Source organism: Primulina huaijiensis, chromosome 2, assembly GCF_012295235.1.
Source record: "Primulina huaijiensis isolate GDHJ02 chromosome 2, ASM1229523v2, whole genome shotgun sequence".
Lineage (NCBI taxonomy): Eukaryota > Viridiplantae > Streptophyta > Magnoliopsida > Lamiales > Gesneriaceae > Primulina > Primulina huaijiensis.
In genome coordinates this window covers 3,242,752-3,265,887 of record NC_133307.1, presented here as the reverse complement: position 1 = coordinate 3,265,887, position 23,136 = coordinate 3,242,752, and the positions used below count along the sequence as shown (strand labels likewise).

The window sequence follows — 23,136 nt, the reverse complement described above, 5'->3', positions numbered from 1 at the left end:
TTAGAATCCAAAGCAGAGTTAAGAATTAGAAGTTCTACCGTTTCATCACCGAATATAGAGTTTAACTCTTCCAACTGACAATCTATTGCAACATTAAATATATCATAATGAAAGTGATGTTCAACTGTGATGGTATCCTTTTTCCGGCATGAACGACTAGAATGCTTATAATGAAAACTCATCTCCAGTATATCGACATCCAATCTTGTGCAAAATGATTTTACATACAAAAGAAGAATATCAAAACCATCATTTATCAATGTCAGGAAAAGTTCTTTAGTCGTAGAGACCAAATCCATTGCACTTATGATATCAAAATATTTTTGTTGCAAGGCATGGCAAAGCAAAGCAAAGCAAATGTGTGATACCCATAATTTTATGCATCAAATGCAAAATAAAAATGAAATCAAAAGACTTCATCACTATTAATGAACCACCAACTTCCCCGCACATTGAAAGAGAGGTGACATCACTGATAATGTTTTTGAGCACATTAATAGTTGCATCATATATATCTATCAAGCTGCAAATACAATCAAAATGCGAGCTCCAACGAGTAGTACATGCTCGATGCAAAGTACCAATCTGATTAGCTCCTCGCCCAATCTCGCGTTCATCGGCAAACAGAACGTGCAATTTCATTAAGTTGAGAAGATTGTAACTCGGCATTGCGCTTGGAAAAAGATGTAATAAGATTGAAAATAGTCATCATATTTGAAAAGAAAATCCATTTAGAGATCTTCTTTTCATCTGTTGCAACTAATGCTAGCTGGATTTGATGGGAAAAACAATGTACATAATATACATAGGGGCAATCTTCAAGAAATAAAGTTTACAATCCATTAAAAGCACCAATCATGTTGCTAGCACCATCATACACTTGATCTCGCATATTATGAATTTCTATATTATATCTAGTAAAGACATTACATATTTCTTTCTTAATTTCTCAAAATTATAGCCATCTGTTCTTTGTTAGATACATCTTTCGCTTCATCCACCAAAATACAAAAATTAGAATCTCCAATTTCTTCACGAATTTTATTTATGATTCTATTACCAATAATATGCAAGATTTCTTTTTTCTGATAAGGTATATATTGCATTTCCCGGAGCCTTTTCTAAGACAACATCACCAATACTAGCATTCCATTTCCCCAATATTTTTAACATCTCAATGAAATTACCATGATTTTGGGAATATGAAGATTCGTCATGACCTCTCAATCCACATGCTTGCAAACTAAGCCAATGGACGCTCTCAATTGTTGTTGCAACCCTTAAGAGATTTTTTTGAATTTTTTCAGAATTTTCTCGATTCATAACTTTATCTATATGACGAGTTACATTCATCAAATCAACAAAAAATTTGAAGATTTATTGTGTGTTGAGTTAGAACTTCTAATGTGAGACAAAAAGACACACTTGGCTCCATCATTAACGTGTTTCCAACTTCTAAACCCTTCAATTATAAAGGTAGATTGTTGTGCTTCCCTTAATTCAAAAAGATAGCACGGAAAACAAAATACTGCATCCTTCAAAGGAGAGTACTCTAACCATGGAAAATTTTTAAACCATATATATTGAAATCGACGATGCTGCTTTCCTTATTCATACCGTGAGTATTCCAACAATTTAGGTTGATATGGCCCCATTTTGATATAAGCTCGTCTAATTTCATGACGATGATTAACAGGATGTCGTCACATCGAAATAATCAATCCAGGATCTCGTTCAAGGGAAGTTTCATCAAATTCAACTCTTTGAGATTTAGAAGGAGGTTAGAGCTCCTCAATCAGAATGGATGCATGAGTCTCAGTCTTCTCGAGTGATGAAAAGATCATCAATTATTGGCTTAAAGAATGATAAAATATTGTTTCTTGTCTCTCTCTTAAATTGATATTAAAATAATGTAATATAAACAAAAACATTAAATTGAAATTAGAACCAAAATTGTATGCAAAATATAGACCAAAACAAGCTGATATATTATGAGACTTCACATTTTATTGGCTTAATTAAAAATTTAAAACTAAAGATATGATAAAATTTGGTATTGAATATAATAAATCAAGAGTTCAAAGCAATAAAAATATACAAAATAAATACCAATAAATTTTTTTTATTTGAACATATACAGATGTTTAAGGTGCATCAAAAGAATCACACTAAAATATCAATAAATCAATTTCTTCTATAATGTTTAAATTTCTTCATACTAAAATGTATCGAAAGAATCACACTATATTTTTTAACAACTATGATCGAGTTCCAAATAATTTCATTATCATTATTTTAAACAATTCATATGTCTCACAATAAATAAATAAAAAAAAACAAAATATATGCCCACAATTTATATTAGTCCAAGACAATATATCTCTTTCACTCATTTAACATGACCTATAAAAATCGAATCATGGAAATTGAATCACGAAAATCAATCGAAAAATAGCTGAGAAACATAAAACAAAATTAGTGTTAAAAATACCTGAAAAGCAGTGGTGGAGCACAAGAAACCGCAAGACCTAGCAAGAGGAAGAACTCGTTTTTCCGACAGAAAAGTGAAATGTTGAAACTCTTCAAATTTTTTTTAAGCCCACTTTCTTAATGGGTGGAGAACATATTTATATACTAGTTACTATGCACACGCGATGCACGGTGTGTGTACAATATTTTTTATTATTATCGATGGACTAAAGTGAAATTTGACAAAGTATGGAGGGACTAAATTGATATTTGAATTGTTGAAATAAAAATAAAAGTGTGTGTTGAAATTAAAACAAAAAACAGAAGTGTAATATTAATATCATATAAGGGTAAAATTGGAAAAAAAAAGTTGGTGTCCTCTCTAGATAATTATTATCATGCCTTCACACTTAATATAATAGTATAGATTTATTATTTTTGTAAACTGGANAGTAATTATTATCATGCCTTCACACTTAATATAATAGTATAGATTTATTATTTTTGTAAACTGGATCACTGGGCTAAATCACATATTGGACCAAAATTTATACATTAAAATAATTTAATTTTTTTGGGCTACCTGGACCCAGGTCTGCCCCCGCCACTGTATGCAGCACACACGCACACTTATCAATCTTTTTTGTAGAACTACAAATTCTCAGATCATGGTTCCATCCCAAAACACTCGACATCTGCACGCAACTCTTACACGCATCTCCGTCGGGTCGCCAGTGTTGCTGCCATCGTCACTGTTACATAGCCGCTTCAATTGAACATTGACCTCCGACCATCCTCTCCAACCTTCGTGCGCTATATCTTCCCTCGTTTGCAGCAAGTCACACCTCTTTCGATTTTGATTTTTTACGTTTTATTATTCCCACCTCACATCTTGGTTTTGTATCTCAAGAATTTTTCTGTAGTACTCCCACCTCACATCTTGGTGAGAAATATATCTCTTATCCATACACACATTCATACAATTAGCAATCGTTGTACAACTTTAAAACCTTAGATCAGTATTCTCTCCCAAAACCATCGACATCCGCAAACACCTTTTTCATGCGTCTCCATCGAGTCCCCCGTGTAGCTTCCATTGTCGCCTCTCAAATAAGGCTCAACCCAGTGATCCACATGTCCCCTACAGTTCTGGAATACCACCTGAATAAGCTCGGGTGCTGGATCAATATCACCATCCTCAAGGTTTTTATCAGCCATAACCTGCAGGATCATTAACACAAAACACATAACTAGATGGTACTAGTTTCCTAGCTCAATTTCAGTTCAGAGACTGAATTCAATAATAATAAATTCACTAACAGATGAAATCATGTTCCAAAGGCTTTGCTGGTAATCTGGTTCCTTGCACGTGAGGAAATGCGCAGTACTTCTAGATATATAGTTGTCTACAGGCACCAAGATGTCTGAGCAAATCAACAAGAACCACATTATTACAGAAGTTCACAGAAGCTGATCATACAAGAAGTCAGTAGTTGTCACAAGGCCAAAGAAAAACAAACACTTAATGGTTTTGTCTCTTTTTACTTATTTGAAAACAATACTGGAAATAAGAATAATACAAAATTGTAACTAATTCAACAGAAAGTCCTATCAAACCACGAATAATATATAGCAAGCTCAAAAAAGCACACAGATATTAAAGATAACAAAGCAGTATATGAAACATCACCCAAACACAATAGGCCAATAAAACTGTTGAAGTTGGACTGCCAAAATCTCTCATAGCTTATCAGTGAGTAATGCCAGGGAAAAATGCTTTTAACTCTGAAAATTTGCCAATAATGACGTACAAAATTGTTTGGCAATGGGACCTTACACATACTTAAAATGCAAGACAAATACATCCCATCAGAACTCAGAATTTAGCAACATGCTGAAAAACACCAATATCGTTAATGCACCCTTTGAACACCACATGTAAACATCATAGAACCACCCAGAAGTGTTGGTAATAATGGTTCTAGTGGTTGTGGTAACAACGGTAGAAGGAATACTTCTCATAAAAGCACCATCTGTTGAAAAGAGCAGAAAAACATTCAACCAGAAAACTGCAATTAATGCAAGGACCAATCAACTCAAGCACCATTTTGTGTGATGGAAGGGGTTACACACCTTTGTTTCCAACATTTGATTCAACTTTTACATATGATCAGAGTTATAAATCATTATATTATCAATATATCATGCATCATTCATCATCTCATCCCATGATCCATCAAACGGTTGTAAAAATTGAGAGACTTGAATCGAGAATGAACCCTAACTATACAGAGACCATTTAATGTATTATCTCTGATTTTTAAACATATTACAGATTCATGGGAATGATGAGAGAAAATATACATCGGTATCGGTCACTTGACTTGTAGACTACTAGAATATAAAGACTTGGATAATTCTATATATTAATACACCATATATAATATAATAATAATCTTTTATAATTCCTTTTATGTTTAGTAAAATTGCCATAGATGAACCTTATATTCATTCTTATTCTGGAAATTAAATACCTCCTTTTATTAGTTCAGTAAATCGAATATGGTATATAGGATGGAAACCAATAATCTCCATGTGTGCGAAAGCCACTAAGGAAACATTTGGTAAAACAATGCCACGTATCAGATTCAATTTGTACAATTTGTATTCCAAGCCTCAGATGGTATCAGAGCCATGGAAATAGTTTTGGTTGATGATTTAACATTGTTTATTCAAATGAATATTTTCAGTATGAAAGAAACTGTTAAAAACAGTTTAAATGAAGAATATGATCTACCTGAAAATTTAGATTTATTAAATAAATGGACAATTCCTAAGATAGAATCTAAAATGATCTATAAATTAGGAACATTTGAAAAAATTGTTTTAAAACAGGTAGTAAAAACTACAGAATCATCAGTACCTCTTCATAATGAAGAAATAGTTATTCGACTATTGAATAATAAAGATATTTTACCTTATAGGAAAAATTACAGATTTATTCATATAGGTTTAATACAAATTGCTTTTAGACCTTTAACTTTAGAAGGTTTACCAGAAAGCTTCATAGCAGCTTTAAGAGATGGTAGAAATTTGAATTGGAAACAGTCCCTTATGGGAATAATTCAATCTAGTCTGGCTCATGGTCCAGTATATTTTGATGTTTATCCAAATTTTTCTTTATCTTTGTCTGATATAAATATCTTAGACTCTTTAACATTAAATGTTAAAACTCATGGTTATAATTATACTCCTGGTACAGAAGTTATATGTATCTGTTATCGTATCTATTATAAACCATTGTTTACACTGAATCATATGTGTAAAAGAATCGATAAAAAATTAAATGAAACTATTCTAATAGAAACTAATTTTAATAGATCTAATATTACAACCCGTAGATCTATAAAATGGGAAGAAATAGAATTTCCAGAAAACTGGATAATTGAACAAGCTGTTCCCAGAAATCCTATAATAAATAGGGATTTACAGCAAGTTATTCAAAATAATGAAGGATCTGTTCAAATAGAGTTTAATAATGAACAAAGAAGATTATTACCCTCTTCTGTTTATGCTAGGTCAAGATCTAGTCATTCTTTTATTTCACCTCTAGATTATATGGTGGATATTCCACAAACTTCTAGAGCTTCAACTTCTCAAATACGAGAAGAAGTAGAATCTTCAGCAGAAGATTTAATTATTAATCAAAATAATATTGTACATCAAGGTAACTTTCAAAAAGTTAAAGAAACTGATACTATTTCAGAAATGAATTTTACTATTTAATGGATAATAAACCAAAAATTGATTTTACTAAAGGATCTTTTGCTAGAGCAAAGATCAATGCAGAATTTTATTTACCCAAATGGAAATCTTTCAGAGATTGGTATTTTAAAAGTTTCTCTGAAGAAGAATTTGAATATATTGTCGCAGAATTTTATAAATACTGTGAAAATCAAAATAGATTAATTCATTTTGTTCCTTGGTTTTTTAAAACATTTATTATAGATTATATTTCTATTCTTGAACGAAATTATAAATTTCCTTCAGGACAGATTCAAAAATCTGTTTATCCTCCTCAACAATCTTTTATTATAGAAAAGAATAATAAAGTTTTGAATTTTACTGCTTTTTCAAGATTATTTGAAAATGATATGTTACAAATAACTGTTAAACATATTAATCAAATAATTGAAAAACAGAATTACACAAATTTATATCTTACGATAATAGGAGAAGAGATCGTTTCTCTTAAAGATCGTATTGATAAAATTATTTTAGCTATTAATAAAATTAAACCAGATGTTCATATAAAAGAACCAGAAACTAATATTGTTTCTATTGCTAGTTCTTCTATTAAATCCCCTCCAGAAATTAAAGATTTTAAATTTAAATCTTCTGTTTCTGATTTAGAAAAATTATTAGAAGAAAAATTTAAAAATCTTAATTTAAATACTCTTAATGAAGAGATTGTTAATCATTCTGATGAAGAAATTAATAAAATAAAATGGGCAGATAAACCTACCCAAACTAAATATTATTATGATAGACCTACTCCCATGGATGTTCTTGTTGAAGAACAAGAATATATTTTCTCTAATAGTTATAATGGGAAAAGTATATATGAATGGAATATTGATGGAGTTAGTGATAAACAAATTTATAATACTGCTCACAGAATGCTTATGTATAGTACTGTGTGTAAAACTTCAGGTAATACTGAAAAAAATATTGCTAGAATGATTATAGCAGGATTCACTGGCCAACTTAAAGGTTGGTGGGATAATTATTTAAATGAATTTCAGAAAAATGATATTTTCAATTCAATAAAAATTGAAGATAATATTCAAGTAGAGAATGTTGTTTATTCATTAATAACAACAATGATTGAACATTTTACTGGTAGATACACTGATAATAGTGAACAAATTCGTACTTTATTAAGTAATCTAAAATGTAAAACACTTACTGATTTTAGATGGTATAAAGATACTTTTTTATCTCGAATTTATGAGATACCAGACTGTAATAATAGTCTTTGGAAAGCCAAATTTATAGATGGTTTACCCTTTCTCTTTGCAGAAAGAATTAGAAAAGTCTTAAGAAAGGATGATATAAATATTTCTTATGATAGTTATACTTATGGAAAATTAATAAGTATTTGTATCCAAGAGGGTTTAGCTCTCTGTAATGAATTAAAATTAAATAATCAAATTAAAAGACAGAATTTACTTGAGAGAAAACAATTAGGTAAATTTTGTGATCAATTTGGTATGGACCTACCTAATAAAGGTAAAAAGAAAATAATAGATAAAGACGAAAGACCTTATAGGAAGAAAAGACATTTGTCTGATAGACAAAAAGATAGAAAGAAGAAAAGAAAAGAAAGCCGTGAATTACGGAAAGCTGAAAATTATAAAGCTAAAAATAAAATAATTATTTGTAGAAAATGTAAAAAGCCAGGACATTATGCTAATCAATGTTGGGCTAAAAACAAAATTAATAATTTAGATATTGATGAAAATCTTAAAGATAAAATCAATAAAATAATAATGGATTCTAATCAGAATTCAGATAGTGAATCTGATAATAGTTTAGAATCTTATAATTCAGAAGAAATTTTAGATAATGATTACAGTTCTTCAGATCAAGAAGAATGTGATAATTGTATACAAGGAGAATCTTGTATCAATAATTTAAGTGATATTGATAATAAAAATGATGAGTTTTATAAACTTATGTCTCAATTTAAAGATTTAAATATTAATGTTTTAACTAATAATAATCTTTTAGAATTCCTTAAAATGATTAAGGATCCAATATTAAAATCTACTATCATAGATCAAATGGAAAACACTGCTTCAACAAGTAGTGGAAATAATATAATTGTTAAACAAGAACAAGCTTATTCTATGCAAGAAGTAAAAAATATTTTACAACAAAAATATAGTAAACAGAATCCTGTTACTATACAAGATTTGGTAAAAGAGATTAATAATCTTAAAGAACAAATAAAAATTTTACATCAGAATAATACTCATTTGAGTTATCGTATCTCTGTTATTGAAAATAACAAAGAAGAATCTGATATTATTGATAATAATCAAAATATTTCATTTAATGATGATAATCATTTATCTGTTTTAAGTATGATTATATCTCAAAAATGGTATACAAATATTACTTTGTTAATTGATAATTCTTATAAAAAGAATTTCATTGCTATGATAGATAGTGGTGCAGATTTGAATGTTATACAGGAAGGATTAATTCCTACAAAATATTTTCATAAAACTACTCATTCTCTCTCTCATGCAGGAGGAGAACCTTTAGAAATAAATTATAAATTACCTAAAGCTTATATTTGCAAAGATAAAAACTGTATTCAAACCAGTTTTTTATTAGCAAAGGATATTTCTAGCCAATTAATACTTGGTTTACCTTTTATTTATCAAATATATCCTTTAAAGCATGTTGATGAAACAGGTATCATAGGAACTTATCAAGGTAATCCTATTTCTTTTCAGTTTATAACTAAACCTGTTCATAGAATTCTTAATGAATTACAAGAAAAGATTGATAGAAAAACTTTTCAAATTAATTCTTTAAAAGAAGAAGTTAAAATTCTAACTATAGATGATACATTAAAAAATCCTAAATTACAGGATAAGATTAAATTTATTTATAATAAATTTTCTTTAGAAATATGTAATGATCTTCCAAATGCTTTTTGGAATAGAAAGAAACATATAATCTCTCTTCCATATGAAGAAGATTTTAAGGAAATTAATATTCCTACCAAGGCTAGACCTTGTCAAATGAACTCTGAATATTTAGAGTTATGTAAGAAAGAAATTCATTCTTTATTAGAAAAAGGTTTAATAACACCTTCTCAATCTCCTTGGTCATGTACTGCTTTCTATGTTAATAAACATTCTGAGCAAGAAAGAGGAGTACCTAGATTAGTAATAAACTATAAACCCTTAAATAAGGTTTTAAAATGGATTAGGCATCCTATTTCAAATAAAAAAGATTTATTAGATAGATTAGTCAATGCCATCATATTTTCAAAATTTGATTTAAAATCAGGATTTTGGCAGATTCAAGTTAAAGAATCTGATAAATATAAAACTGCTTTTAATGTTCCTATAGGACATTATGAATGGACAGTAATGCCATTTGGACTTAAAAATGCCCCTTCAGAATTTCAACAAATTATGAATGATATTTTTTATCAGTATAGCAATTTTATAATTGTTTATATTGATGATATTTTAATATTCTCTAAGGATATTGAATCTCATTTTAAACACTTAGAAATGTTTAAACATATTGTTATACAAAATGGTCTTGTTATTTCAAAATCTAAAATGGTTTTATTTCAAACTTATATTAGATTTTTAGGTCATATGATTGGAAAAGGGAAAATTATTCCTATTCAAAGAAGTATAGAGTTTGGATCAAAATTTCCTGATATAATAACTGATAAAACTCAGTTACAAAGATTTCTAGGAAGTTTAAATTATATTTCTCCTTATATTCAAAATCTTACTAAAGATTTTGCTATCTTATATGATAGACTTAAGAAAAATCCTTTACCCTGGACAGATAATCATACTAAAGTTGTTCAGATTATAAAAGAAAAAGTTAAAAATCTTCCTTGTCTTATGTTAGCAAATCCCCAATGGGATAAAATTGTTGAAACAGATGCTTCTGAAATAGGTTTTGGTGGAATTTTGAAACAAAAAGATCCCCAAACTAAACAGGAATATCTGATTCGTTTTTATTCTGGAAAATGGAATAACGCCCAAAAGAATTATTCTACAGTAGCCAAAGAAATCTTAGCTATTGTTAGATGTATTTTAAAATTTCAAGATGATTTATATAATCAAAAGTTTATTATAAAAACAGATTGCAAATCAGCAAAATTTATGTTTAATAAAGATTTTAAACATGATGTGTCTAAGCAAATGTTTGCAAGATGGCAGGCTCATTTAGCCCCTTTTGATTTTGAAATTATTCACAAAAAAGGTGAGGATAATCACCTACCTGATTTTCTAACTCGTGAATATTTATCTTAATGTCTTCATTTACAGATATGTATTCTCGAGGTCGAGGAGAGTCCTCTTATAGAGGGCGAGGTGGTAGGGGAAAACCCCCTAATATTATTGCACAACATGGAAAACAGAGGTTAATAGCCCAGAACTTATCTAGTTCATCAGCCAGTAATACTGAGCCAAATACAGAGTTATACAATGAGTTTCAAGAATTCTTGAAACAAAAACAGAAAAGTAATACTGATTCTCAAGCTTCAGCATCATATGCTAAAATCATTACAGATGATGACAATGATTCAGCTCTTTATACAGAGACAAAACATAGAGAATTAATTCTTCTTATAGAAGAAAAAGATACCCAATGGGAAAAAACTCCATGGACTATCATGGAAAGATACTTAACCAATACATCATATGTATATGGTGCTTATAAGCAAAGAGGATTTTATGAAAATCTTCTGTTATCCACAAAAAGTGTTGATATAACTCACTTTTTCAGTAATACTCAGCAGAAAGGAAGTTATAACTTCTCCAAGTTCATTATCAAAAAGATCATATCTATTGAAGAATGGGGTATATCTCCATTATTTGAAAAAGAATTTTATTCCGAGACTCATAAAATGAGTTTTAAATTCAATTTTTGGGATTATATTGAGAGTTTTAATAAAACTCTATTTTATGAAAATGAAAAAAGAAAACATACATGGTTTTTGAAAATATGTGAAAATGTTTTCCATTATCCAATTCCTAATTGGTTTTTTATTTGGTGGAAAATATTTGGTCCATCAGCAAAAATTTTGCCTGAGGTTTTTATAAAACCAATGAATACTTGGTTAAATGTTTCTCCAAGAATTAAAAAATCATTTGCTGAGCATTGGATTGACGGAAAGACTTTATGTCTGTTCTTTATGGAATTTGGAATTCCATGGATCTGGAAATGGCAACCAGAGTGTGGTTATACTGATGAAGGTATTCCCTGCCTATGGAGAGTCAGCTCTACCAAATTTTGGGACAAATTATTACGTGAAGATCCAGAAACTGGAAAAATCTATGGCCATGATATTCTTATACAAATGGAGGAAAAAATCTCTTCCTATCAGAAAGATCTACTGCATCAACAAGAAAAAGAAAAAGATGCAATGAGTCCATTTAAAATCTTGACTCAAAAATATTCAGAAATTTACTCCAAAGAGAAAATGGTAGAAATCTACATTGAAGAGATGAAGAAAGATCTCTACAAGAATATTGGATGTTCAGATTCAAAATCGGATAAATCTATGGCTTCTGAATCAAGTGAAAATCAATTTATTCATCTAATGCNCATTGAGAGTTTTAATAAAACTCTATTCTATGAAAATGAAAAAAGAAAACATACATGGTTTTTGAAAATATGTGAAAATGTTTTCCATTATCCAATTCCTAATTGGTTTTTTATTTGATGGAAAATATTTGGTCCATCAGCAAAAATTTTGCCTGAGGTTTTTATAAAACCAATGAATACTTGGTTAAATGTTTCTCCAAGAATTAAAAAATCATTTNCTTATACAAATGGAGGAAAAAATTTCTTCTTATCAGAAAGATCTACTGCATCAACAAGAAAAAGAACAAGATGCAATGAGTCCATTTAAAATTTTGACTCAAAAATATTCAGAAATTTACTCCAAAGAGAAAATGGTAGATATCTACATTGAAGAGATGAAGAAAGATCTCTACAAGAATATTGGATGTTCAGATTCCAAATCGGATAAATCTATGGCTTCTGAATCAAGTGAAAATCAATTTATTCATCTAATGCAAATGCAGGATGCTCAAGATCCAGAGGATGATATTCCTCAATTTTCGCAGATCAATGATATTTTTGAAAATCTCAAAAATTCATTAAAAGATAATATTAAAGATGATTAGGATATTCATCTTTGATCCTCCAGTGGATGGTGACATATCACCTCAAAGATGGAATCTCAGACGTGCCATGAAATCATGACAAAAGTGGGTGGTCTATCACTTTTACTTTTTGACTTTTTTAATCATGTTACTATTTGCTTTAATAAAGCATTTACTGTTTATATTTTTAGTTGGAATCCGGGGTTTCATGTCTGGCACTTCCATCTATTTATAGGTTAGTTCTGTGTTCTTAGAAGGACACGGTCGAGTTTGCTCCCCTCTATTCCTCTTTTGTAAACAACCCTTCTTAATAAAAGCTTCCACTTATTCAATCAAGTTAGCTTCTTCTGATTACAATTCTGTAAGTTTACTGTTTTTATTTTCTGTTTTTATTTATTGTTTTAATATTTATATTTCATATATTAGCCTGAATGACAGGCTAAAACATTTGTGTTAAATCATCTCATTACTAAACCATGATCTTTATTTATTTGTAACTTGGAATTAAATTGAAATGATAAAAGATTTCATTTAAATTTTGGAATTCGATGTAATATAAGGGTTAATGGTTGGACATAAGGTTTAAAGACGAACCAGGAAATAGTAAACACAAGGTTCGAAGTTAATTAAGAGGCATAAATTCATGTTGTAGCCCTTCAGCCTGCTTAGCCGAGAGATGGCGTTTAAGGCGTTCATGGGTGATTTTTATGAATTTATGTTTCTGAAGTTGTCTTCGGGAAATCCTCTGTTGTTTAATTTCTCTGGTATATCTTTTGTAATTCCTTTTATGTTTTGTAAAATTGCCATAGATGAACCTTATATTCATTCTTATTCTGGAAATTAAATACCTCCTTTTATTAGTTCAGTAAATCGAATATGGTATATAGGATGGAAACCAATAATCTCCATGTGTGCGAAAGCCACTAAGGAAACATTTGGTAAAACAATGCCACGTATCAGATTCAATTTGTACAATTTGTATTCCAAGCCTCAGATGGTATTTTTAAATAAAACGGAAACTGTAGATATTCTTTGCGTATGTGCTTTGAGTATAGGGTTTAGAGCGGAGGGCATGTAATTGCGCATCTTACGTATATTTTGCAATACTAGAGAAACTAAAGAATCAAACATGGTTTCAGGGTATTATTTGGAGGTCTGTTTATAAAAAGAAATGGAAAAAATCAATTTTTTTCTAGCTCGATCGGCTAGTCTCCCCTATTCTCAAATGTCAATATAAGTAAAAAAATCACAAAAAAATAATAATAATAATAAAAAATCAACAAGCTAAACAAAATTGTAAAAAAATTAGTAAATAAAAATCTATATATGTGAAAAGATCAAATTATATTTAAGAGTTCGGGTATGTAAGCTCATGAAATTAAAATATTATAACCGACCCTAAAAATACCGATAATTATCGATAAATGTGACTAATCTCTTTCCTGACCGTACGTAGGGAAATCTTTTCATAAATATGAGTTTCAACCCAAAAATTTCATATTAAATTACGTTGGAGAATTTTAATCTTGGTTCCGATTATGTTGGATTTCAATATTTTATGTTATCAAATTTCAGTGTTAATATTGTAACTTTCGAATTTTTTACAGTTTTAGCATAATCGAAAAATCTCCATCCTCCACCCCACGGGATTAAATCCCATGCCTATCGAGTTGGCCACAAATGTTTTCAATTTTCCTTAAACAATATATATATAAGAATCAAATGATATATGTAAATAATAATATTAATTAAATAATGCACATATAATAACATCAACAATCCATGATATCAAATCTCATCATTATATTACTTACTTCTCCATTAATGTCATCCTAGTTGTACTTTACTTTTTGTTAATTTATTTTTTAACACACAATTGCAATTTATAAATCAAAAAGTACAATACAAATAAATATCTAGACATCCATGTTTTTTTATTATAAATATATTAATGTTTTTATTCATTGCTAGCTTTCATCATATTAACAAAATAACCTTTTTATTATTTTTTTATGATTAATATTATTAATGTTAATTTATTTCTTAAATTTAAACTTATTATCATTATTATAATTATCAATCTATTGTTTACTTTTCATAAGTATTATTAATGTTAAAGAAAAGAAAACAGTACATAATTAAATAAGTTTATTAAATTATTTTTAAAAATGAATATTATTTCATTTTTAGTAATTTTTCAGGGGAGCTGATACTTACACTCTATTTTTTTGTTATTTATACTCCATTTACAAATAAATTTGACACATATTTTTATACATGAAATGGAGTGTAGATAACACAAAATAGAATGTAAATATCAACTTCTTTTTATTGAGATGGGGAAAAAGATTTAAAAGGGCATTTTATGTTAGAATTTTAAGGGCCATAATTGTAATTATAAATGTTTAATGTCATCAATTAAATAAGTCATTAATTGATGTGGTCTAATTTAGAATAAGAATTGACTTAATTTCTTAATTGTCATGATATTATTGTATGTATATCATATATGATATTTCTGGTTTGTTGAGGGGCCAAATTAGAAATAGTGAAATTTGTTTAATTATAAAATGATGTTATGGTCCCAATTTTGCAGTACGACGTATTGTTTTGTTTTCCATCAACAGAACTCTCTGGTTTTGGAAGAAAACTGCAAGATTAAAGATCATTTCCAATAATCGTCTACAAATCATGGATTCCGGTACACTTCCGCAATTCTAATTATTATTTGAGTGATTTCTTGAGAATTGGATAAAATTTATGGATTTATTTCTGTGTCGAGATTTGAAATCCAATTGGTTTCATCAATTAGTATCAAAACACTTGTTGGAACTTTTCAAGTTCGCAATCTTTGCTTAATTTTGATGTTAACAAAACTTGTTATTTTGTTTCTAATAATCCATCTTTAGTGCGCAGCAGCTGAAATAGTCGAAACTGAAGCGATCGAGAAGCTAACTGAAATCGCTAACTGATCGCACGAACTGACCAGCTAAACTGATGAATCGTAAGAGCAGTTCAACTGATAAAGAGTCCAGCTGACCAGTTCAACTGATTCAGTGAAATCAGTTAAGCTGAAGAAACAACTGATTTCACCTCACCGCAACAAGACCAGTTCAGAACTTCAGTTAGGGGAAATGAGTTACAGATCACGACAAGCTTACTTAATGGATTACAGCTGTGCGCAAAGGTACAAAAGCAACTATACTATCACAGTACAATCATGAACGTTGCATTAGAAGCTTAAAGCCAAAAGCTCCGGAATGGATTCCAAAGAACAAATTCAAAATGCAACGGATACAATAATTGAGTATCACTGTACGATCAAGCTTCGCCCCTATAAATAGAAGATCAGTGAAGACTCAACAACAACGAAATATACACAGTGTGGCTACAAGAGAGAACACAAGAAAATAAGAAAGGGCACGCATATTGCATATCAGCTTACAAGAAGCATTACGCCCAGATGTGAGGGAACACTTCAAAGTTATATCAGCTTAGATTAGAAGCTTATTTCCCTCAGTGTGTGAGAACAATTTTTGGCAGTGTTCATTGTTCAGTTCTCACACGCACACACCCCCGTCCAAATTACAGTCTTGCACAAAGACAATAAACTTGTGTATGTAGTCTTTGACACACAGACGTTAAACAAATGTTGGCTGGAAAGTGCTGCCTTCAGTCTAGACTAAGAGTTCAGTTAGGCAGTGGGTAAGTCCTAAGCTGTGTAGGATTTGTACAAGGTGTTGTATAAATCTAAGTCTTCTAGTGTATCCTACCCGTGGAGGTAGAAGGGGTGACGTAGAAGCAGTTGAAGTCTCCGAACATCCATAAACATATCCTGTGTCTTTTAACTGTTTAACTGCTTGTTTTGTTCTTAATTGATTTGATCAGTTCAGTTGATATCAGTTCAGTTCTGTCCATAACTGAACTGCTATAAGCTCTAACTTATTTTCCTGTAAATTCAGTTATTCAGTTGCACATTATATAAAACATATCAGTTTTCTTAACGAAGGATTATTTCAAGTGTTTTCCGCTTGGTTTAATACCAAACTTGATCTAATTAATCGATGTATACATTCTTAGAACACGAGCTATTGCAGCTCATTGATTTATTGTGTTTAAAGCATCCCTAAGGTGCCGAGCACACGATCCGTCAATTGGTATCAGAGCTTGGTGTTCTAAGAAGGACATTTGAAAATTGATATCTTAAAATGTATTTTAAGATGGTATTTAAAATGGTTTTCGAAACCCTTTTAAAAATTTTATATATCATGCGTTTGTTGGAGAAGAGTGGATTGGCTCTGCATGTAACATCGTAGCCACTTCACTCGACTCCGTAATTTTGCTGTTTGAGCATCTTGCAGGGTTTTGAGTTCAACTGACAGCAGCTCAGCAAAACTGATCTGTAGACAAGACTTCAGTTGCCCATCTACCAGTCCAACTGATCTGCAGACGAAACCCAACTACCAGCTGAAACTGATGAGTTAAGTGGAGCTTAATCATCAGAAGTGCCGCCGCTTCATTGCCATATCAGATCAGAAGAGATGATCAATGCGGTTCAGCAATCAGTTGAGTCCAATTTGCATCAGCTAGACCAGTTAGCCAGCACAGAAGTCAAGCTCATAGAAGCTAGTTGTTCATCTGGCAAAGAAATTCAAGACTATGCAGTATATCAAGCATTCAAGGCGACCAGTAGTTGGTACATTTAGTTCTACTATGTGTAAACTGATTGAGAACTGATGTTGTTTAAAATTCAGCTAAGTGTAATAGCATTTTTCCCTTACATAACTGATGCGCTTCATTATAATACAAGGGAAGCTTATTTGATTAAATAAACATCGTGTTATCCAGTTAGTTTAAATATAACTGAACTAATATTTCCAGTTTTTTGTAACCTTAACTGCTTGAATGATAAATGCTGCTGAAAATATTTTAAATTCGCGTGACTGATTATATTTTTAAAGGGGAGTTTTTTATTCAGTTCTTGAGGGGGAGTTTTCTTTTCCCTCGAACTGAAAAATGTCTTTAAAATATTTTCAACCCACTTTTAAATTCAGTTTTTGAGGGGGAATGTTTTTTTTAAAACTGATTTTAACTATGTCATCCCTCAAACTGAAATTTTTTTTATCTGTTTTAAGTTTTTATCGCTTTAACTGTTCAAGTTTTGTGAGCATCAAAAAGGGGGAGATTGTTGGAACTTTTCAAGTTCGCAATCTTTGTTTAATTTTGATGTTAACAAAACTTATTATTTTGTTTCTAATAATCCACCTTTAGTGCGCAGCAGCTGAAATAGTCAAAACCGAAGCGATCGAGATGCTAACTAAAATCGCTAACTGATCGCACGAACTGACCAGCTAAACTGATGAATCGTAAGAGCAGTTCAACTGATAAAGAGTCCAGCTGACCGGTTCAACTGATTCAGTGAAATCAGTTAAGCTGAAGAATCAACTGATTTCACCTCACCGCAACAAGACCAGTTCAGAACTTCAGTTAGGAGAAATTAGTTACAGATCACGACAAGCTTACTTAATGGATTACAGCTGTGCGCAAAGGTACAAAAGCAATTGTACTATCACAGTACAATCATGAACATTGCATCAGAAGCTTAAAGTCAAAAGCTCCGGAATGGATTCCAAAGAACAAATTCAAAATGCAACGGATACAATAATTGAGTATCACTGTACGATCAAGCTTCGCACCTATAAATAGAAGATCAGTGAAGACTCAACAACAACGAAATATACATAGTGTGGCTACAAGAAAGAACACAAGAAAAGAAGATAGGGCACGCATATTGCATATCAGCTTACAAGAAGCATTACGCACAGTTGTGAGAGAACACTTCAAAGTTATATCAGCTTAGATTAGAAGTTTATTTCCCTCAGTGTGTGAGAACACTTTTTGGCAGTGTTCATTGTTCAGTTCTCACACACACGCACACACCACCATCCAAATTACAGTCTTGCACAAAGACAATAAACTTGTGTATGTAGTCTTTGACACACAGACGTTAAACAAGTGTTAGCTGGAGGTGCTGCCTTCAGTCTTGACTAGGAGTTCAGTTAGGCAGTGGGTAAGTCCTAAGCTGTGTAGGATTTGTACAAGGTGTTGTATAAATCTAAGTCTTCTAGTGTATCCTACCCGTGGAGGTAGAAGGGGTGACGTAGGAGCAGTTGAAGTGTCCGAACATCCATAAACATATCCTGTGTCTTTTAACTGTTTAACTGCTTGTTTTGTTCTTAATTGATTTGATCAGTTCAGTTGATATCAGTTCAGTTCTGTCCATAACTGAACTGCTATAAGCTCTAACTTCTTTTCCCTTAAATTCAGTTATTCAGTTGCACATTATATAAAACATATCAGTTTTCTTAACGAAGGATTATTTCAAGTGTTTTCCGCTTGGTTTAATACCAAACTTGATCTAATTAATCGATGTATACATTCTTAGAACACGAGCTATTACAGCTCATTGATTTATTGTGTTTAAAGCATCCCTAAGGTGCCGAGCACACGATCCGTTAGCACTCTATTCCAAATTCTTAAGAAACTATTTTGCCTTTGAAATTTTTTAGAAGTTTTTTTGTAATATCCATGATTGTTCATCGGCTGATTAGAATATTAAGATTATAAATTTTTGTTGTTTAAAAAATTATGTTTAATCTGCCGTAATCTTGTGGGCTAAACAATGTTTTGTCCTTTTTTTCGTTTTTTTTTATTCCCCTTCCAAATTAATTTCGGATGGATTATGTGGATTTGATAATTAATTATTCTTCATGCCCAATCCAATGGTGATTGGGTCTCCACCGATTCTGAGCATTTGAAACCACTTGCATATAATATTATTGTCCAAAGATTTAATATTGATACTGCACTAGGTATCTTGAGATGGGATTTGCCATTTATTTTAATTTGTTTGAGATGTGCATGTTATTTATGTTGTTATTATTATGTTCTCTTTTCAGCAAAAGTTGCTACTATATATGCTAATCTAAGTTCAGTGTCGATCCTTAATGGGACAAATTTTAAGGATTGGAAGGAGAACATTCTTATTGTTCTTGGCTGCATGGATCTAGATCTTGCGATCAGGACAGAGCAACCTATCGCTCTTACAGATTCTAGTTCCTCTGAACAGAGGGCTATATGTGAGAGGTGGGATCGCTCTAACCGCATGAGTCTTATGATCATCAAATGCGGTATACCTGAGGCTTTTAGAGGTGCGGTGTCCGACAAGGTCACCAAAGCTAAAGAATATCTCGATGAAATTAAGAAGCGCTTTGCCAAAAGCGATAAGAAGGAAACAAGACAAGACTAAAAGTGTCCATTATGTTCAAAAGGAGAAATGGTCTCTTAATGAGCTCATTTCTTATTGTGTTAAAAAGGAAGAGAGATTGAAGCAAGACAAGACTGAAAGTGCCCATTATGCAAGCACCTCTAAAGATAAGGGCAAGAAAAGAATGAATGAGGCTGTTAAAGGTCCATATGCAAAGAAGAACAAGCAAGATAAGGACAAGAAATGTTATTTCTTCTGTGATAAGGATGATCATGTCTAGAAAGATTGTCCTAAGTACCATGCATGGCGTGCAAAGAAAAGTACATTTTCAAGTTTGGTATGTTCTGAAGTAAATTTAGCTTCAGTACCAAGAAACACTTGGTGGTTAGATTTCAGTGCTACTACTAATATAAGTGTTTCAATGCAGGGTTGCCTGAGCTGCCAAAAGCCAAATGATGCTGAAAGATGCATTTATGTAGGTGATGGCAAGTCGGTCGAAGTGGAAGCCATAGGGCATTTTAGATTGTTGTTAAGTACTGGTTATTATTTGGACTTAATAGATACTTTTGTTGTACCGTTGTTTAGACGGAATTTAATTTCTGTTGCTAGTTGGAAACAATATGTTTAGGTTATCTATTAATTCGAACGTTGTTGGAACTAGTTCACTTATAATTTATGAACGTCTATTTATGCTTGATACAAACGCTTTTTCTATTGAAACCCTAAATGTGGAATCATGTGGTACTAAGCGTAAGTTTAATAATGACAATTCTGATGCATTATGGCACAAGCGATTAGGACACATCTCTAGAAATAGAGTTGAACGGCTTGTATCAGATGGAATTTTGAACTCCATTGATTTTACAGATTTAAATAATTGTGTTGAATGCATCAAATGCAAACATACCAAAAGAAAGAAGGTGCATATAGAGCCACCGAAATATTGGAATTGATACATACTGATATTTGTGGACCATTTTCAACACCTTCTTTGAATGGTCAACAATATTTTGTATCATTCATTGATGATTACTCTAGATATGCATATCTGATACTTATTCATGAAAAATAATAGACATTGGACGTTTTCAAGTCATTCAAGACTGAAATCGAGAATCAACTCGACAAAAGAATTAAGAAAGTTAGATCTGATCGTAGAGATGTCAATGGGTCAGGGTTTTACCCAGACCCGCAATGGACCTGCCCCGTTTGGGGCGGGTTTGGGCATACTAAATGGGTCATGGGGTGGGTCTCGGGTCCAATTTTTCAGACTCATCAAGGTATGGGGCTGGTCATGGGTTCTATAATACCCGCCCCATACCCGCCCCATATATGTGGATATAAATGATAAATTTGATATATATTGGGATAATTGTCATATTATGATGGGGGTTGCTACTGTATTGGATCCTAGATATAAGATGAAGCTTGTTGAATTTTATTTTCCCCTAATTTATGATGAAATATCACAATCTAAAATTGATGAAGTTCGACAAAATTGTTGTGATTTATTGGTAGATTACCAATCCAAGACAAAAAAAATCATTGGAAAATAGTGGTGGTTCAGAGATTGATGGGACTTCGTCTGTTTTTAATATTGATGCATCTAATATTAATATTTTAGATATGTATGATAAATTTGTGGCTTCAAGTTCAAGCCAAGCTGCGTCAAAATCCCTAACCGAGTTGGATATGTATTTGGAAGAAATTGTCTTGCCACGAACTCAACATTTTGATATTCTTAGTTTGTGGAAGACGAATGAGGTCAATATCCAAATTTACAGAAAATGGCAAAGGATATTTTAGATATTCCTGTGTCAACTGTTGTATCTGAATCTACTTTTGCAATAGTGGAAGAATAGTTGGTCCTCATCGTAGTAGGCTTAATCCAACGACTTTGGAGGCATTGATGTGCTCACGAAGATGGTTGTTAGGGGAGGTGGAAGGTTATTTTGTTATTGTACTTTCATTTTAATTTTGTTACTGTACTTTTTCTCTTTAAATTACATTTTTTACGGTTTTAAATTACAGTTTTATATTTTCAGTGTACTTTCTCTCTTAAATTTCTTAGGTAATTCTTCAAGTAATTACCAACTTGTCCCACCATTCTTGATGAAGAAGAAGATGATCCCGAAGAATGTGTCTGAAATCATGCTTACTCGCTGATTTTATATTGATCTGTTTAAATTCTGTTATGACTTATTTTTGGGGATGTCAAGACTTTTTTTTGGAGAGCTAGTAACTCTTTTTTTATGTAATTCATTATGTTATGAAAATACTTTGTTTGTTATTATTAAGTGTGGTCAAAGATATGAATTAGTTTTCTATTGTGTTATATTTAGAGGCTTGTTTGTTTCATAATTCAATCATATGATAAGAAGATTACTGTTTTCATATAAAAAAATTCGGGTCTCATGGGTCTGGCGGGTCTACCCGGCCCCATTTCGTATACGGGGTGGGGAGGGTTCGAAGAATATTTAATCGGGGTGGGGCGGGTAATGGGTCCGAGTTTTCTTCATGGGACGAATCTTGGGTTTAGCCATACCCGCCCCATACCCACCTCATTGACATCTCTGTCTGATCGTGGTGGTGAATACTACTGTAGAAATGACGGTTCAGGGGAACAACGTCCAATAACTTTTGCTCAATAGCTAGAGGAATGTGGAATCGTCCCGCAGTACACCATGACAGGCTCACCAAGCATGAATTTTGTAGTTGAACGACGAAATAGGACTCTTAAGGATATGGTAAGGAGTATGATTAGTAATTCAACCTTACCAGAGTCACTCTGGGGAGAAGCATGATCGAGCAAAACTTGCACTGTGGAATCTTTAATAAAAATATGGTTAAAAATGCTCAAAAACTAATCGCAAGTGCACGATGTCAAGTAATAGTATAATGTACGTGAGTACGAGTATCGTTCCGCTGAAAACTGTATTTGACAATTATTATTTTCAGTTATTAAATCTTTAGTAACGAAATTTGGATGATTGTTTTAATACTACTATGCTCAAATAAATATGCAAATAAAAAGATTCAAGAATTGAATTATGAAATATAATATCTAAAATGGTTGATTAAAATTCAATGAGAAATGAATTTTTTGGGAATATCGGTTCACCTACCCCTCATTAATTAATTAATTTGTTCGATAGTGATTGTATGCTTCCGACAAGATTTCCTACTCAATTGAACACATTCTCTCGAGCTATGCCAAACTAATTCTACTCAGTGAAATAATTAAATATCTTTAATTATTTATCAAGAGTGAATCGCATGTCGATCTATGAAATCCCCTAGTTTTCGCCCTACCGGACTATGACTATCGGTGTGTGTCCAATTTCATATATCTATGTAAATTATAGATCCACGGACTATGCTACTCGTTCCTATCACAAGCTATTCTCTCGAACTCACTCGCAATAAAAAACCGTTGTTAAAGTTAGCTACGCTCTAACA

The 23,136-nt window shown here is 31.5% G+C and overlaps 1 protein-coding gene across 1 annotated transcript in view; it reads left to right on the top strand.

The window, feature by feature from the left end:
- Positions 1-3,116: 3,116 nt before the first annotated feature.
- LOC140964342 (geranylgeranyl transferase type-2 subunit beta 1-like) overlaps positions 3,117-23,136 on the top strand; it is a 35,497-nt gene continuing 15,477 nt past the window's right edge. The window contains exon 1 of the mRNA XM_073424025.1: positions 3,117-3,303. The gene's annotated coding sequence lies outside the window, so the exon portion shown is untranslated. The remainder of the gene's footprint in view (positions 3,304-23,136) is intronic.